The sequence below is a fragment of the Ornithorhynchus anatinus genome, chromosome 1 (assembly GCF_004115215.2).
Source record: "Ornithorhynchus anatinus isolate Pmale09 chromosome 1, mOrnAna1.pri.v4, whole genome shotgun sequence".
NCBI classification, from domain to species: Eukaryota; Metazoa; Chordata; class Mammalia; order Monotremata; family Ornithorhynchidae; genus Ornithorhynchus; species Ornithorhynchus anatinus.
In genome coordinates, this window is record NC_041728.1 from 119572377 (window position 1) to 119589339 (window position 16963).

Here is a 16963-nt window from a genome sequence, read left to right on the forward strand (position 1 = left end):
GAAGGGGGGCGGCCACGTCGCTCTCATCGACCGTCCGACGGCGGGGAACATGGTGTTCCATGTGCGCCTTATGTAAAGGCCCCGACGCGGGGTCCGGCCAATGGGAGGGCGGCCCCCGGGCGGGTATGCAGATGAGGCGGAGGGGCGGCCAATGGGAGGGCGCCCCTCCGGAGGGTATGCAGATGAGGAGGAGGGGCGGCCAATGGGAGGGCAGGGCCCGGGCGGGTATGCAGATGAGGCGGGGGGCGGCCAATGAGGCGCGTCGGGGGCGGGGCCGCCGGGGGCGCTCACGTTTTTCGCTATGTGAAGGCGGGCGCGGGGTCCGGGCGGGGAGCTGGGCGCGGGCGACGACGGTAAGCGAGGGCAAGGGGGAGCGGGATGGGATGGGATGGGATGGGATGGGATGGGATGGGATGGAACGGAACGGAACGGGATCCGATCCCGCCGTCCTCCCGCGCCGGAGCTGGGCTGGGCTAAACTGGCAGCGCCCCTTGTGGGCCCCCCCCCCCCTTCCCGCCTTATGCAACGGCCCGACAGAAAAAGGGGGTCTGGGGGTCTGTGTGTGTGTGTGTGTGTGTGTGTGTGTGTGTCAGAGTGCGAGCGAGCGACGGCCCAGCCGGAGGAGGAGGAGGAAGGGGAGGGTGTGAGCGGGGTGCGTTTTCCCGGGCTGGTTGGGGGCTGGGGGATTCCCCCCCACCCCCGGCCTGCCGACCTCCCACCCGCTTTCACCGCTCGCCCCTCCCCCGCGGCCAACGCCTGCTCATCCTGACCACCGCCCCGGGCAGGGGGAAGGAAGGGAACGAGAGGAGGGGAGAGGGGGCAGGGGAGGGAGGGGTGGGAGGGAGGGGAGAGGACAAGAGGAGGGGGAGGGGAGGGCAGGGGGCAAGAGGGGGTGCGAGGGGAGGGGAGGGGGCAAGAGGAGGGGGTGGGAGCAAGAGGGGGTGGGAAGAAGGGGAGGGGGCAAGAGGAGGGGGTGGAAGGAAGAGGGGGGGAGGAAGAGGAGGGGGTGCGAGGAAGGGGAGGGGGGCAAGAGGAGGGGGTGGAGGAAGGGAAGGGGGGGCAGGAAGAGGAGGGGGTGGGAGGAAGGGGAGGGGGGCAAGAGGAGGGGGTGGGAGGAAGGGGAGGGGGGCAAGAGGAGGGGGTGGGAGGAAGGGGAGGGGGTGGGAGGAAGGGGAGGGGGGCAAGAGGAGGGGGTGGGAGGAAGGGGAGGGGGGCAAGAGGAGGGGGTGGGGGCAAGAGGAGGGGGAAGGGGTGGGAGGAAGGGGAGAGGGAGAGCAGAGGGAGGGGGAAGGAGGAGGAGGGGGCAAGGGGAGGGGCGGGTTCGGGTGGGCGCAGCCTCCTGCCAAAAGGCCCGACCTGCGGGGGCGCGGACCTCCAGGACCCCCCACCCCCATCCCCTCTCTGCACGCTGTGTGTGTGTCTGTGTGTGCGTAGCCAGAGACACCTTAGCCACCCTATGGCGCTTCATAAGGAAATTCAGCGAAAGCAAAATATGTATATATATATATATATTTACTCCAAGTTCAGCTTTATGCGAGTGATTACTAATCCTCCTTTATACGACGTAATTCCTCGCTTTACTGTATTTACTCTGTAAACTGATAGTCTAGGGGGGAAAAAAAATGGACCCGGAGTTTCACAATCCAAGCCCAGCGCTACTCAGGAAAGATGAACACTAAAGCTTCTTGGCTGCCATTGCGTTAAATCCCGGGGATGTGTTCTGTGTGTGTGTTTTTTTTTTAAAACTCTTAGATGATCTTTGTCCAAACCGCTTACCATGGGCCAAGTTTCGGAGTCGCTGTCGGTCAACGCACCGGAGTCGGTAGTAGTCATTCAGGCAAGGGGATTGATTGAGCGCTTACTGTGTGCAGTCTGCTGGATTAAGCCCTTGGGAAAGTGAATTGTGGTATTTGTTAAGCGCTTACTCTGTGCAAAGCACTGTTCTAAGCGCGGGGGGATACAAGGTGATCAGGTTGTCCCACGTGGGACTCACAGTTTTTTAATCCCCATTTGACAGATGAGGTAACTGAGGCACAGAGAAGTTAAGTGACTTGCCCAAGGTCACACAGCTGACTGGCGGCGGAGCCGGGATTAGAACCCGTGACCTCTGACTCCCAAGCCCGTGCTCTTTCCACTGAGCCACGTTGCTTGTGCTTTAGAGCATGCTCTGTCCACAAAGCGTTTACAGTCCAGGAGGGGAGATGGATGTTAAAATAATAATAATAATTGTGGTATTTGTTAAGCACTTACTATGTGCCAAGCATAGTTCTAAGCGCTGGGGTAGATACAAAGTAATAAGGTTGTCCCACGTGGGGCTCACAGTCTTCATCCCCATTTTACAGATGAGGTCACTGAGGCACAGAGAAGTTAAGTGACTTGCCCAAAGGTGACAAGGGGCAGAGCTGGGATTAGAACCCACGACCTTTGACTCCCAAGCCCCGGCTCTTTCCGCTAAGCCATGCAGCTTCTCTAAATGACAAGGTTGGGGCGGGGGCGGTGAATATCCCAATGCTTAGGGGCTACAGACCCAAGTAGCAGGTAGAAGATTGGGAGATTTAGGAGGGGGAAATGAGAAGTTCCATCAGAGAAGGCTCCAATATAGTGAGATCAGATACAGGCCTTATACGGAGGCTTTTAGTTTAAGGGGGAGAGATAACAAGCATGGAATAATAATGATGGTGTTGGTTAAGCGTTTACTATGTGCCAGGTGCTGTTCTAAACGCTGGCGTAGATACAAGGTAATCAGATGATTGTCCCACGTGGGGCTCACAGTCTTCATCCTTGTTTTACAGAAGAGGGCACTGAGGCACAGAGAAGTGAGTGACTTGCCCCAAATCACACAGCTGATAAGTGGCGGAGCTGGAATTAGAACCCACGCCCTCTGACTCCCAAACCCATGCTCCTTCCACTAAACCACGGGTGAGTCAACCTGTGAGAATACGAGGAAACTAAAGCCCAGAGGAGTTAAATGACTTGCCCTTGGTCAGAGAGCAGGCAAGTAATAATAATAATAATGTTGGTATTTGTTAAGCGCTTACTATGTGCCGAGCACTGTTCTAAGCGCTGGGGTAGACACAGGGCATTTAGGTTGTCCCACGTGGGGCTCACAGTCTTAATCCCCATTTTACAGATGAGATAACTGAGGCACCGAGAAGTTAAGTGACTTGCCCAAAGTCACACAGCTGACAAGTGGCCGAGCCGGGATTCAAACCCATGACCTCTGACTCCAAAGCCCGTGCTCTTTCCACTGAGCCACGCTGCTTCTCTATAATAATGTTGGTATTTGTTAAGCGCATACTATGTGCAGAGCACTGTTCTAAGCGCTGGGGTAGACACAGGGGAATCAGGTTGTCCCACGTGGGGCTCACAGTCTTAATCCCCATTTTACAGATGAGGGAACTGAGGCGCAGAGAAGTTAAGTGACTTGCCCACAGTCACACAGCTGACAAGTGGCCGAGCTGGGATTCGAACCCATGACCTCTGACTCCAAAGCCCGTGCTCTTTCCACTGAGCCACGAAGTGGTGGAGCCACAATTAGAACCCAGGTTTTCTGACTCCCAGGCTCAGCTTCTTTTAATAGGGTTTCAACCTTTAAGAACCCCTGTAACCAGAGTTTTGTCAGAGGTGAATTGTGCTCCCCAAATAGGTGATTTTATGGGTTGAGGAAACAAGTGCACTGGGTTTTGTTGTAGAATTGTGCGATGTCGATCTGTAAGTGTACCATCGTTTGTCCATCTTCCCAATCAAGGCTTTATTAGGAAATGAGTTTCCTGATACAAGCAGCGTGGCCTATGGAAAGAGCACAGGCCTGGAAGTGGGAAGGTCTGGCCTCTAATTTCGGATCCGACGCTCGTCTGCTGTGTGACCTTGGGCAGGTTACTTCTCTGAACCTCAGTTTCCACATCAGTAAAATGAGGATTAAATCCTCCTCCCTTCTATTTAGCCTGTTAATCCCAAGTGGGACAGTTCTTGAAGCAAAGTAAGTGCTTAACAGATGCCATTAAAAAAATATGTAAAGTAGCAAAGTCTTAAGGAGTGTCATCGATTATCTTGTAGTTATCTGTGTGGTTTAAGTTTCTTGTAATACGTCCTGTATCCTGAAGTATGGGTTTTGCTTATTCATTCATTCAGTCGTATTTACTGAGAGTTTACTGCGCAATATACTTGGCTGCATTAAAAGTTTAGGAGAAGCAATGCTTGAATTTGCGTGTCTGAATGTTAGGGTGTTTAAATGGAAGTGGCCCATAAATAAGTCCTTCAGAACAGAAACAAAACTCATTTTAATAGGGCCCTGTTCAGCAGCAAACCTTTGCCTTCTGAATGAATTGGGAGAGAAACAAAAGAAAGCAAACTTTCTCCAGGGTCTTAGGAGTTTATCAGTAATGAAGTTATATAAGCAAACCAGAAGCTTTGATTTAGTTTCTAAACAGATCTCTTATTTTCATGGTTGCCATAAAGAGTCTACTTCTAATATAGTTAGCTTTCCTCAGATTAATTGGTGTGTGTGTTACCCCAACGGCACAAGTGTGTAACATTTGAATTACAAAGTCTTACCCACCTATAATTTGACTTTCTGACTGATTAATGTTGGAAAAATAGCATGTGCCCTAGAGAGAGCATTGAAAAACCTCAGTTCTTGGCCCTTTTCACTTGTCAAAATACGTGGTCAAAGACAGTATTGTTTTTTTAAGGGGTATGCTTACCAAGCTCTTACTATTAGGGAATTCAGGCTTGGAAAAATGAAAACTTTACATTAAACAATAGGGAATGTCTTTTTTTCCATCTTGCGTGTTAGTGGTAATATTTTCCTGTTACTTAACGGTAACCATGGTGATACTTTGTTTATTTACATGGCAGAATAGGAAAGTTTCTCCAGGTGGAGGCATGATGAAAATACACCAGCGGGTATGCGACCTGCAGCAAAGTATACCCACCTGCCATAATTCAGTGTCAAGGTGATACTAAAAATCCCCCTCTTGCAGTACCCCAAGATTGACATGGGGCTTGGGGTACACCCTTGGGGAGGTAAAGAGAAGGGATTTGGCACCCCAGTTTTTAGTTTGCCAGTTCCTTATTAGGATTGAGGTGACTATGCCTTTTTCCCCGGTGCCCCCTCCCTGTCCCCCCCCAAGATTCTAGAAAAAGGAAAAAGTCCCAGAGGAGTTCATATGGAACACAGTCTTCTTTTAGAAAGGCCTTGGAAATCTGGAAGGAGGTCCTCTGAGAGGCCCTTCCCGCAACGTAGGGCCACCCTTGCCTTGTAACCCTTTCCCCAGAGAGCCGGCGACACTCTCCCCGCTGATCTATAGTTCATCGTGACCTTGGAATTGCCAGGAGTTAGGAAGAGGCCTTTCGGTGGTTGAAATTGTACAGCTCTAACTGTTTTGGAATCCGTAAAGGCATGCCATTTTGCACCTCTTCATGAAGTCTACTGCAGCAATGCCTTAGAGAATTGGCATCTATGGAAAAAGTGAATGGTCAGCACAGCTGCTGCAACTGTTTTGTAAAATAGTAGCACCATTGGGTTTTAGAGGAAAGAATTCAGTTGTGTTTCAACGAGACATAATTGTTGGCACTCTCTGAGGACAGGGATCATGTCTACTTATTCTACTGTACTCTTAGTACCGTGGTCTAAGTACAGTACATGATTTATTTTTCCAGGTCCTAATAAAGATAACGGGAATAGTGACATTTGTTAAGTGCTTACTATGTCGGGTAGATATAGTCCATCTGGTCTGACGTAATTGCTGAACCACATGGGGCATAGAGTCTAGAGGAGAGGGTGAACGGGTGTTGATCGAATCCCTCTTTTACAGATGAGGAAACTGAGGTACAAAGAAGGTGAGTGACTTTCCCAAGGTCACACAGCAGGCAAGTGGCAGAGCTGGATTTAGAACTAGGGTCCTCTGACTCCCAGGCTTAGTTCAGATCAATAATAAATCAGTAGTGTGCTGAGTATTGAGCATTGTACTAAGTGCTTGGGAGAGTGAAAGAGAGCTAGGAGACATGTCTCTGCCTTCAAGGATCTTCCAGTCTAGGAAAGGGGACAGACTCCAAAATAAACCGCAGAAAGGGGGAAGCCCAGCATCCTTTCGGAACTTCCATTCCCACCTGTCTTGCCTTAAATCACCCCAGCGGGAAGGAGCAAAGCAGCCGAATACTCTTCCCTTACAAAAACCGTGGGGTGTGTCGGGAAGCCTGTGGCCGGCTGTTGTTTGGGGTTGTCTTTCATAACAATGTGAAACCGTTGACGATGGCTATGGGAGCGGTCCCTGACTGCATGTTGGGATGAAACTCTTGGACGCTGACCCACGAGGTGCCTGAAATCTTGCCCTTCCGGCCCCAGGATCCTGTGGCTTTTGGTTTTTACTCTGTGTGCTTGTCCTTATCTCATGCTGTTTTAGGGGTTCGTTTTTCTCCTCATATGCCTGTCGCCGGCCCTCTCTCCCCTTCTTATAGCCTTAGCACGCGAGCCCCTTGAGAGCCAGGGACTCTGTTGAATTTTCACCCTGTAGTCTTTCCCCGTTGCTTGATACCGTGTTCTTTTCATAGTTGATGTCTAATAATTACACTCCATACTACTACAATAGAACATAACGTGTGCCTGGAAGTGCAATGTGGGGATGAGGGATGGGGGAGGTAGGAGTACCCAGGGGCTTAGATGACTCAAATGCTGAAGTGGCTCTGGGGGATGGAGGATGGAGAGGTTAATCAGAAAAGAACTGGAGGAGATATGATTTCAGAAGGGCTTTGAAAATGGGGAGAGCAGCGGGCTGCTGGCTGAGGAGAGGGGAGAGCGTTTCAGGCAGAAGGGAGAGTGTGAGCAAGAGCTACTTGGAGTTGCAAAGTTTTCTAATTTCATTCCATGGCTTTCTCTTTCTGACCAGGGATTTCTGCCTGTGTCACTGAATAGTGAAATGCCCAGAAGGTAGGGAAGAGAGAATGGAAAATTTGTAATTGTGAATCAGCTCTGTTCTCAATAAAGAAGTTAAAAAGATGGCTTTTAAGATAATCTTATCACAGGATCAAGCATAGTTGATGAGGCCAGGCAGGGAAAAGATTTGGTTGGGTTGTAGCATATGCACATATTTCCTGGCATGAGCGATCCTGAATTCTAAATTACTTTTGCTTTGGATCATAAACGTTTTCCCAGATTACTATAGGCGACAATTGCATGTAAATGGTGTTGACGTATTCCTTCACTGCAGAAAGCAGTGTGCCTAGTGAAAAGAGCACCAGCCTGGGAGTTAGAGGATCTAGATTCTAATCTCGACACTTCCACTTGCCCGCCCTGTGCCCTTAGACCAGACTTGGCTGTGTCTTAGTTTCTTAAACTTTAAAATGGAGATTCGGTGCTACCTCCTGTATGGGGCAGGGACTATTTCTAACTGATGAACTTAATCCCCAGTGCTTAGAATGGCACTTGTGCTTAGAAAAAGCTAAACAAAGACCATAGTTATTATTACTATTATTGTTATTGATCTCTGCTGGAAGATAACTTCCGTAATAGGAAATGTTCAGTGTTTTTTTTTGTGTGTTTTGTTTTATATAAGGTTTGTAAGTGCTTACTCTGTGCCAAACACCATGCTAAGTGCTGGGGTAGGTACAAGTTAATCGGGTTGGACACGATCCCTGTTCCACAGAGGGCTCACAGTCTTAATTCCCATTTTACATCTGAGGTGTAGAGAAGTGAAGTGACCTGCTTAAGGTCACACAGCAGACAAGTGGTGGAGCTGGGATGGGTGCTCTATCCATTAGGCTAAACTTCTTCTTGGGTATTGATAAGTGCTCATTTTTTGGAGAATCTTAGTCTACCTAGCCCATCATGTTAATCGTCTTCACTTGGGCTCATTTGATGCTTCCTACTCGTGCAGCTGGTCTGCTCACGGAGCCCTCTGATTGACACCTGTCAAAAAGTGCTCTACAGTCATTAGTTTTTAGAGGGACTTGTGGGCAGAGCTCTGTTCTAAGCACTGAAGACAGTACACCAGAAGGCTGACCTCAAGTTGGTCAGATATGATCGTAATTATCTTAGGGCCTCAGTGGTAAAGACTGAGGAGGTGTCTGAAAATCTCCTTAAAGGACAAGCTCCCTGTGGGCTAGAAGGGTATCAGTTCTGTTATACTGTTCTCTCCCAAGCATGTAGTATTGTGCTCTCTGCACACAGGCGCTCAAATACGAGTGAGTGATTGACATGGATTTTAAACATTTGGTGCTGCTGCAGCGAAGACAGGGTAATCGTAATCTTGGATTGGATCTGAGTAATTTTATACAATTTACCTTCATCCACTAGGCACGTGAGCACTAGATTTAACGGAAAGCTTGTCAGTTGTACCAGTGCAGCCAAGATCGTCTCACTGTAAGCCCTTGCGCTGTGCTAAGCACAGGGGAAAGAAGAGAGAGTTTATTTGCAGGCTACAAGAGACTTCCAAATGTCGCGGACCGATGGATGATAATAGATTTCCATAGTCATATGTACTTCTGCCTTTTTAGTCAGTACAGTGAGAGAAGCAGAATAGTCTAATGGAAAGAGTTTGGGTCTGGGAGTCGGGACCTGGGTTCTAATTCTGACTCCATCACTGGTCCACTCTGTGATCTTGGACAAGTTACTTAACTTTTCTGGGCCTCAGTTCCCTCCTACAAACTGGGGGTTCAATACCTGATCTCTCTCCTATATAGACTGTGAGCCCCTCATGGGACCTGATTACCCCAGTGCTTAATTTAGTGTTTGACACATAGTAAGCACTTCATAAATACTGCAAATATTAGAAGCAGCATGTTTTAGTGGAAAGAGCATGGGCTTGGGAGTCAGAGGTCATGGGTTCTAATCCCGGATTTGCCACTTGTCAGCTATGTCTTTGGGCAACTTCTCTGTGCCTCAGTTACTTCATCTGGAAAATGGGGATTGAGACTGGAAAATGGGGATTGAGAGAGAGCCCCATCTGGCACAACCTGATAAATTTGTATCTCCCCCAGTGCTTAGAACAGTGCTTGACCCATAGTAAGTGCTTAAATGACATTATTATTAATAAATATTATTATTATTATCCCATTAGGTGAGGTTTAAAAAAGGTAGTATAAATTGTTTTTTTCAAACACTACAAAGCTTGCCTGTTGAGTTCCCTAATAATGGTTTTACCCACAGTGACATAATATGATCAATTTTTACTTCTCAGATTTGCTTATGGAAATTTTAATTGCAACATCTCAGGGCTCATGGAATTTCATCACTCCAGATTCTTGAGAGAAAAACATAGGACTGGTGCAAATTCTTCTCTTTTCCATTTGAAGATTTCAGAATAATTGTGTTAGCTCTCCATGCCTAACTGGGATTCATCTTTAACAGATTTCCTCACCTTGTCAAGTGTTGCAAGGATTCCGTGGTGGCCTGGTTAGTGTGGGATAAAGTCGTATCTCCTGTTGATAGCAGGATTTCAGTCGAAGTCTCCAAAGTGCTCCTTTATCTTGAGGGGATTGACCTTTGAGTCTTTAGACTGTGGTGGCTTTGTAGATATTTGCAGTTCATCTTAATATACAGGAATATTTCAAGGTTTGTCATCCAGCGTTTATTTTTCAACTCTGGCCTTTGAGATTCATAAGCATCTCGACAGCACAGATCATGTCTACCTGATTGTATTCTCCCAAATCCTCAGAGTTTGCATGGAATAAGCGCTCATTAAATACTGTTACTAATTTCTTTGAGCCTCAGTTTTGGTTTATAGATATTGCTATTTGTTTCCTTGGGAGCTGTTAGAATTTGGTAATCAAATGTTTTTATTGAGCCCTGTGTACAGAGCACTGTACTAAGTGCTTGGGAGTAAAATGTGTTTGCAGTCAGTTCCCTTGCCCCTCCATATTAATAATAATAATAATAGTAATTATGGTATATAAGCTCTATGTGCCAGGCACTGTACTAAGCGCTGGGGTGGATACAAGCAAATTGGGTTGGACACAGTGTCTGTCTCACGTGGGGCCCACAGTCTCAATCCCCATTTTGCAGATGAGGTAAATGAAGGCCAGAGAAGTGAAGTGGCTTGCCCTAGGTCACACAGCAGGCAAGTGGCAAATCTGGGATTAGAACCCGTGACATGAACTGATTAGAACTCCTAGGCCTGCATTCTATCCACTGTGGCATGCTGCTTCTCAATTCACTGATTCTGGGTAAATCATCATTATGTATTTGGCAATAGTGTACTTAAGGGCACTCAGATGCTGCTGCCACTTCCTCATTAATGTTTATCAGACTTGGACAATCTTTTGGTCAGTGGCGATAGAGTGTACAATTGAGTTTAGAAGAACTGAAGTTTGTTTTTTTTACTGTCAAGCCAGTCGACCTCGTGAAGCCGACAGCAGCTCCTCTGTTGGGATCTCTTCCCCAGTCCTTTCCTGGTAGTGCACTGTGCTGAGCCTCCAGCCTCCTGCTGAACAGACACCCGTTTCCCAGGTCCTAAAACCACATCTCCTCCAAGAGACCTTCCCAGACAAAGCCCTTTACATCCCCTACCTGCCCCTTCCTCTGCATTGACTGGGCACTTGGCTCTGTACTGTTGAAGCACTCTGAAATTCATTCCCACCTCACAATAGTTAAGTAAAGATCCTTGTATTCTATTTCCCCTATTTGTAATTTATTTTTAATAATAATGATGGCATTTAAGCTTTTACTATGTGCCAAGCACTTGCCCGTCTTCCCCCAGTTAATCGTATTTATCGAGCGTTTATGGTGTGCAGAGCATTGTACTGTAAGTGCTTGGGAGAGGACACTGTGACAGAGTTTGGAGGCACACCAAGAGCCTCCCTGTAGACTTCGAACATCTGTTGTGTTGTACTTTATCCAAGCTCTTAGTACAGTGCTCTGCACACTATAAGCATTCAGTAAGTACCACGGATCGATGGATTGATTCATTTGAGAGTTTAGACTCTTCCGAGCCCTGTAATAATAATAATAATTATGGTATTTGTTAAGCGTTTACTATGTGCCAAGCACTGTTCTAAGCGTTGGCCTAGATACAAGGTAATCAGGTTGTCCCACGAGGGGCTCACACAATTCTCATTTTACAGATGAGGTAACTGAGGCACAGAGAAGTTAGGTGGCTTGCCCAAGGTCACAGCAGACAGGTGGCAGAGCTGGGATTAAAACCCACATCCTCTGACTCCCAAGCCTGTGCGCTATCCACTAAACCATGCTGATTCTCCCCAAATTTCTAATTTGCTTGTAAGCCATCTTAGAAATACAGCTTTAGACATTAAATAGCTGTAATAGTATTTACTCTTTGCCAAGCACTGTTCTGAGTGGTGGAAAAAAAAATACACAAATCAAAAGGAGACCAAGGCCCCGACCTTCAAGGGGCTCACAATCTTAGAATAAGTTCTGGGGTTGGGTTGGCTAGACTACAGAAGAAAGATGAATACCATAAGAGCTGGTTTCTTGCTCCTCACCCCTCCCCACTCCCCAGAAGGGGCTGTTGAGCGACAAACAGCCACAACCACCAGAACCCCAACATTCCTAAAATTCCGGCAGTTCTTGGCCTGCGGCCTTGTCTCCCCGTAGCCTCACGGGTGTGAGGGGAGAGTGGTGGTTGCTGGGTGTCTTGCACCTGGATCAACTGGTGAGCTTATCATTATTATTCTTATGGTATTTGTTAAGCACTTACAATGTGCCGAGCAATGTTCTAAGCGCTGGGGCAGATACAAGATAAACAGGTTATCCCACATGGAACTCAGTCTTAATCCTCCTTTTACAGATGAGGTAACTGAGGCATAGAGAAGCAAAGTGGCTTGCCCAAGGTCACACAGCAGACGAGTGGCGGAGTTGGGATTAGAACCATGTCCTGTGATCTCAAGCCCTTGCTCTTTCCACTAAGCCATGCTGCTTCTTACACTCCGTACCTTGTCATCAGAGGCCTTGGCTTCACTGTGAGTTGTTCCGGTTACCTGACTGCAGGGAGTCGGGAAGGAGAGATATGGGATGGTGGGGACGGGCTTCTTCTGTCTCCATCACACATGGGGACATGAGACAGAGTGGAAACTACCATCTCAGGGAAGTGTGTGTGCAGGCACAGTGGCCCAGGCCTACATATACATGCTAGCCACGTTGAGTATGCATCCTTAACATACCTGTCATTTTCAGAAAAATAGAAATAACCTAGTCTCCTAATCCCTTATAAAATGATGGTGATTGTGGCGTTTATTAAAGTATTTACTATATGCCAGGTTGGGGTAGATACAAGATAATCAGATCCCCACTTACTATCTTAGTAGGAGGGAGAATAGGTATTGAATGCTCATTTTGCTGATGAGGGAACTGAGGCCCAGAGGAGGGAAGTGACTTGCCCCAGGTCACACGCTTAGTACAGTGCTCTGCACATGGTAAGCACTCAATAAATGTGATTGCGGTGAAGCCAGGGTTAGAAGCCAGGTCCTCTGACTCCCAGGCCTGTGCTCTTTCCACTAGGCCACGCAGCTTCTCTGTGGCTTCTGCCTGGACTTTTATATGCTCAGATCTGTCCCCTTTAGGCGCTTGATATTCACCCCACCCTCAGCTCCACAGCACTGGTGTACATATCCCTACACTCTCCCATTTCCCCTATCTGCAATTTAATATCTGCCTCCCCTTCTAGTCCGCAAGCTCCTCAGAGGCAGGGATTGTGCCTACCAACTCTCTTGAATTGCACCCTCTGAAGCAGTTGGAAATAGTGCTAAACTCACAGTGATCGCTTGATAAAGACCATCGATGGATTGAGAAACATGAACCCCTAAGCAGATGAGCAGAGAAAATAGCTGGTCTGCGGGAGCTAGGAGTTCAGGCTCCCTCTTTCTCGAGAGGGGAATGAAAGGGGAGGGGTGAAGAGAAGGCAGGTCCTCTTGAGGAGGTTGAAAAGTGCCAAAACAGGGTTGCCACATTTTCCTCTTGAATGTGGGGGCAAACTGATTGGGGCTTCAAGGGATCAGGAGGGGAAAGAAGGGGGAAAGGGAAGAGAAACGGTGAGGTTGGGGAAGAGGGTTCAGGGAAGGGAGAGAAAGAGTGTGAAGGAGATTAGAAGAGGGGAAAGATGGGGTGGGGCAAAATGCCCTCCTTCCTCAAATCTGACAATTACTCACCCCCACTTCAAGCCTTATTGAAGGCACACCTCCTTCAGGAGGCCTTTCCTGACTAAGCCCTCCTTTCCTCTTCTCCCAATCCCTTCTGTGTCGCCTTGACTTGCTCCCCTTATTCATCCCCCACCGCCCCCAGCCCCAAAGCACTTCTGTACACATCTCTGTTTATATGAATGTCTGTCTCCCTCTCTAGGCTGTTAGCTTGATGTGGACAGGGAAAGTGTCTGTCTTGTTATATCATACTCTCTCAAGGGCTTAGTACAGTGCTCTGCACTTAAGAGCTCGATAAATACAATTGAATTGAATGAATCTCCACAGTGGTGCTTTTCACCCTCGCCAGATTTTAGGGCCTGGCCAAAGCCTCTCTTCTGGCCACGGGGCAGGTGAAGGTGGGCCACAACCCACCCTTCCTTGTGGACAGCCTGAAGATTAGATGAATGGACAGCTTGTCCTCCCTGGCTCAACATTGCTCCCGCCTGGATCGGGAAAGGGCGAAAACCCCATAATTAGGGGTGGGAGATAGGACCACCCACTCAGCTCTGTCTCCAAACTCCATCCGGATCCAAGGGGCAGACCAACCAAGCTACAGCACTGGCCCTGGCCACAAAGCTGTGGAGGTGGCTTTAAAGTGTTTGGGTTGTGTTGGGGTTTTTCTTTTTTAGACAAACTGCGTGACCTAGTGGATAGAGCATGAGCCTGGGAGGCAGGAGGAACTGGGTTCTCATCCCAGCTCTGCCACTTGTCTGCCGTGTGACCTTGGACATGTTACTTCACTTCTCTGGGCCTCAGTTAATGCATCTGTAAAATGGGGATTAAGCCCGAACCCCATGTGGAAGAAAAACTGTGACCAAACTGCTTTGCTTGACTCTACCCCAGCACTTACTGGCACATTGTAAGTGTTTAACCAATACCACTTTTTTTTTTTTAGAGATGCAAACCACTAGGCATTTAGAGGCCTAAAATTTCCACAAGAGTGTGTTTGGGTTCACTGTGTTGCTAAGAATTCCTCAAATATCATGCCTTTCTTTTTTTTGTATCCCTCCAAGTCAACAACAGTTTTCCTTGAGCCCCAAAACAAGCCAGCTCTAGAAGGAGCGCAGGTTTCATTTATATTACATTCTTGACTGTTATTCATCAAGTGCCAGAGACATATAAGAAAGTGCAAGACTTACTTGTAGATATTACCATGTACTTGGAGAAATGCTTAGTTTCAAAGTCCTAAATTCTTGGCAGTAGTGATAGTAAGGTTGCAGCATGTAATACAATTCTTCAGTGTTTTCTTGGCAGTGAAACTTTCTGGCAAAACTCGTCCTTCACCCTTTTGATTTCCACTTCAACAGAATAATTTGAATTTTCTAAGAACTAAACCAGAAATCTAATCCCTGTGGTGCAAGTAAAATTGTAAACTTTCCCATCTGGAGGTTCTGCAGTCTGTGCACGTGTGTGTGTGTGTGTGTGTGTGTGTGTGTGTGTCCTCCCACTGAAGGTAGGACAGGTGGGAAAATAAAAGTAGGGAGTGGTGGAAAGTGATTCAATTTTTTGACAAAGAAAAGGGAGTCAAAATGTCCCATGAGAACTGTGTTTTTCCAGCATTTGGTGCAAAATTACCTTTTAGAATGAATTAGATCTGCTAAAGTGCTTGGGTTTTTTTTAATAGACAAGCAGCATGGCCTAATGGATAGAGTATGGGCCTGGGTGTCAGAAGGACCAGGGTTCTAATCCCGGCTCTGCCACTTGTGTGCTGTGTGACCTTGGGCAAGCCATTTCACTTCTGTGCCTCAGTGACCCCATCTGTAAAATAGGAATTAAGACTGTGAGGCCCATGTGGGACAGGAACTGTGTCCAACCTGCTTTGCTTGTACCTACCCCAGCATTTAGTGCAGTGCCTGGCACGTAGTAAGTGCTAAACAGATACTGTTATTATTATTGTTGCAAAAAATATTTCAGCATTCCCTGCGTGTTTTTTCAATATCCTCTATATTTCTACATTTTTGCAGTAATGCATTATAAGCCAAAATAATACAATTTTGAACAGACTACTCATTTATTAAACTATTTTTCTAGAAATGTTTGGAAACCTTTTGATTTTGGCCACTTGCTGGGTTATATTATAAATTATTGATTTATATTCATCTGTCTTCCCCTCCAAACTGTAAATCCACCGCGGGCAGGGAACATGTTTGCCAACTCTGTTGCGTCATAGTCTACCGAGTGCTTAGTCCGGTGTTCTCCATGTAGTAAGCACTGATTTGTTCTTTGGAAATGCTATATTTTTGCACTTGAGCGCTATGAATGTCTTGAGATTTAAGCTACCAGATTTCCGAGTATACTTTTCCACGCCTCAAAACAGAGTGCCGTTGTTAAAGGGCCCAAGGAATGTCATGAATTGATGATACTGGAGGCGAGCATGCCTGTTTTGAAATTTTGCTGGGCCTTGGATTTGCAAGCTCCTTGCTTTGAAAACTCTTGTCCACCCTCTCGTGGTCAGTGCATGCACTGATCGGCAGAGGCTTGTTTTGGTAGCGCGCCTTCTGGACTAAGTCGAATTTTTCCGTGCTCTCTACCCCTAGAGCGGTATATTATATCACTTACATGTTTAAAGAGGATGCCTGAATAATGGACTTGTCAGATTTTCATTGCCATCAGGTTTCCAGTTATTCTCTGCCCCTAGAGCAGTATGTTATATCGCTTATATGTTTAAAGAGGATGCCTGAATAATGGAATTGTCACGTTTTCATTTCCATCAGATTCCCAGTTATTCTCTGCCCCTAGAGCGGTATATTATATCACTTATATATTTAAAGAGGATGCCTGAATGAATAATGGAATTGTCAGACTTTCATTGCCATCAGATTCCCAGTTATTCCAGAGGCAAGGCCCCTACTTGCCCGTGACTCTCTTCCTATAAAGCTTTTACTGATTATGGAGAAGCAGCATGGTGCAGTGGGTTCTAATCCCGGCTCCGCCACTTGTCTGCTCTGTGACCTTGGGCAAGTCAGTTCACTTCTCTGGGACTCAGTTACCTCATCTGAAAAATGGGAATTGAGACTTTGAGCCCCACGTGGGATCACCTATCTTGTATCTACCCCAGTGCTTAGAACAGTGCTTGGCACATAGTAAGCGCTTAACAAATACCATCATTATTATTTTTATGGGGGAGGAGAGGAAGTGGACAGTAGGGGTCGTAAATGTGGGGAGAAGGTTTTTATTGAACACTTTTTGGGTATAGAGTGCTGTACTAAGTGCTTGGGAAGAGAGGTTAAGCACCAGTAAAATTAACAGCAAGCAGTAAGACTCTTATCACTCCCTTCTCCTCCTCCTCCTCCTCCTCCTCCTCCTCCTCCTCCTCCTCCTCCTCCTCCTCCTCCAGAGACCACCTGAGCCTGGCTTAAGGCTCAGGTTTTCTCTTTGGGCTGTACCAGCCTTGGGCCTGTGGATTCTATGTGCTTTTTTTCCCTCCTCCTTCTTTTTTAATGGCATTTGTTAATCACTTATTGTGTGCCAGGCACGGTACTAAGTGCTGGAGTAGATACAAGATAATTAAGTGGGACACAGTCTCTGTCCCACATGGGTCTCACAGTCTTAATCCCCAATTTACAGGTCAGGCAACTTAGGCACAAAATAATTGAGTGGCTTGCCCAAGGTCATAAAGCAGGTCGTAGAGCCGGAATTAGACCCCTGGTCCTTCTGACTCCCAGACCCATGCTCTATTCACTAGTCCACACAACCTGAGTCAAAGCCATCCATCCCACCAGTAGCCATCAGATTTTAGAAACAGGTTGAGTTTTCCTTCCCAAGTGCTGGTTCAGTATATGCTCCTGTGGCTATTCAATATTTGTTGGCTAATTTACAGACAAGTCAGGAAATT

General features: G+C 47.1%; 1 protein-coding gene across 3 annotated transcripts in view; it reads left to right on the plus strand.

The window, feature by feature from the left end:
• The first annotated feature begins 316 nt into the window (after positions 1 to 316).
• The window catches only part of PER2 (period circadian regulator 2), a 74149-nt gene continuing 57502 nt past the window's right edge, over positions 317 to 16963 (plus strand). For 2 of the 3 annotated variants that reach the window (XM_039912790.1, XM_016228259.3), the window contains exon 1: positions 317 to 353. The gene's annotated coding sequence lies outside the window, so the exon portion shown is untranslated. The remainder of the gene's footprint in view (positions 354 to 16963) is intronic. The other variant, XM_007671721.4, reaches the window with a different exon arrangement.